Source organism: Belonocnema kinseyi, chromosome 5, assembly GCF_010883055.1.
Source record: "Belonocnema kinseyi isolate 2016_QV_RU_SX_M_011 chromosome 5, B_treatae_v1, whole genome shotgun sequence".
Taxonomy (NCBI): Eukaryota; Metazoa; Arthropoda; class Insecta; order Hymenoptera; family Cynipidae; genus Belonocnema; species Belonocnema kinseyi.
Genome location: NC_046661.1, coordinates 148,491,707 through 148,493,665, shown reverse-complemented (window position 1 = coordinate 148,493,665; position 1,959 = coordinate 148,491,707). Strand labels below are relative to the sequence as shown.

General features: G+C 30.6%; 1 protein-coding gene across 1 annotated transcript in view; it reads left to right on the top strand.

The window, feature by feature from the left end:
• The window catches only part of LOC117173956 (SNF1-related protein kinase catalytic subunit alpha KIN12-like), a 76,924-nt gene that overhangs the window by 653 nt on the left and 74,312 nt on the right, over positions 1-1,959 (top strand). The window lies entirely within an intron of this gene.

Sequence of the window (1,959 nt, the reverse complement as noted above, 5' to 3'; positions counted from 1 at the left end):
ATGCCGTTGGAATTGATTGTTAAAATATATTTTTTACATCTTTTATTATTAAGCTTTGTACTTAAACGTAGTTTTCTTTCGGCTCTTGCATTTCTCAAAGTTAGAGACCGATATTTTATGTATAAAAAAAGTTCGAACGTTCAAAAAATTTTGAGGTTCAGAAAAAAGATGAAATAATTTTCAGTGAAATTCCTACCAAAATGCAGTACCTAAACGCACTTTATTGTACTCTAATACATTTCCCAAAGTTTCAGCTCGATATTTTATTTACAAGAAAAGTTCTTAGATTCCAAAAAACATTCAGTGAACTGAAAAACTGTGGTCGGTAATATAGGTATTTAGCTGTGTCACATGCCCTTAAGATTTTTATTCTTCCTTGAAGGTTCAAGAAATTTTCGCGGAAAAGAAGTTTCCAGATTCAAGACAACTTCAGAAATTGAGAAAGTTGCGTAGATTCTTGTTAATTGTACATTTTATCAAGTACAATTACAAAAAATGTCCAGTTACAAAACGAATTTGAAATTCCACGAATGAATACCACCAATTTCTGTTACAACAAAATAAAAATCGAACACCTGTAGAGCGTAAATATTGAAATTGGCTGATATGAACGGTCCTTCGAGCCGCATCTAAATATTGCAATTCCAAAAACTGTTGAATCTTCAAAGATACAACTGTGGAGCGTAAATATTGAAATTGGTTTCTTGCGAATGGTCCTTCGAGCCGGATTTGTAATCACACTGTTCCAAAAAATGTTAAATCTGCGAAGATATAAGCTATGAGATGTATCAAAGTTGAAAAACGGAAAAGAAACCGTTTTCAAGTAATCTTAATCTAAATTTTATAACATACAATTAAAATTTTTATGTTTTAAAAATGGATTTAGAATTCTACAAATGAATGTCACCAATGTCTGTTACAATTTGGTTGGCGCGAATGGTTATTCGAGCCGGATCTGAATTTCATCATTCATCATCAGAGTAAATTTTATAATTTTTTATAATTTATAATTACAAAATTTATTAAGTTTAAAAATGAATTTGGAATTCTACAAATGAATGCATCCAATTTCTGTTTCAACTTAATTGAAACTAAACAACTGTGGAAAGGAAATATTGAAATTGGGTTGGTGTGTAAATGCTGCGAATGGTCCTTCGAGCCGGATTCATATTCCACCATTCCAAAAACTTTTGAATCTTTAAAAATACAACATGTGAGAAGCGTTAAAGCTTGACAACGAAAAAGGAAACATTTTGAAGTCTATCGAGCAGTAACAATCGGATCTAAATAGAAAAAAGCGAATGTTTTTAAAACCCATTTTTTCTTTAAGTTTCAAAAAGATTCCGCAAAAAAGAAGAACATCCAAGATGCAAGAAACCTACAGAAATGTAGAAATTTGCATAGACTATTGACAAAGGAATAGTGGGAGACGTCTCCGAAAGAATAAATGTTTAAAAGAGAGTAGTTTTTAAAAAATAATTTACAATTACAACAAATTTTTAGATTTCGAAATAAATTTTGAATTCTACAAATAAATACTACCAATTTTTGTTGCAACTGAATAGAAACTAAACAACTGTGGAAAGGAAATATGGAAATTGGTTTTGTATGTGAATGCTGCGAATGGTCCTTCGAGCCGGATTCAAATTTCAACATTCTGAAAACTCTTGAATCTTTACTAATATATCATGTGAGAAGCATTGCAGTTAAAAAGCGGAAAAGGAACCCTTTTAAGTGTATCGAAGAGTAATAATCGGATCTAAATAGAGAAAAGCGAAAGTTTTTAAAACCGATTTTTTCTTTAAGCTTCAAAAAGATTCCGCAGAAAAGAAGAACATCCAAGATGCAAGAAACCTTCAGAAATGTAGAAATTTGCATAGACTATTGACAAAGGAATAGTGGGAGACGTCTCCGAAAGAATAAATGTTTAAAAGAGAGTAGTTTTTTAAAAATAATTTA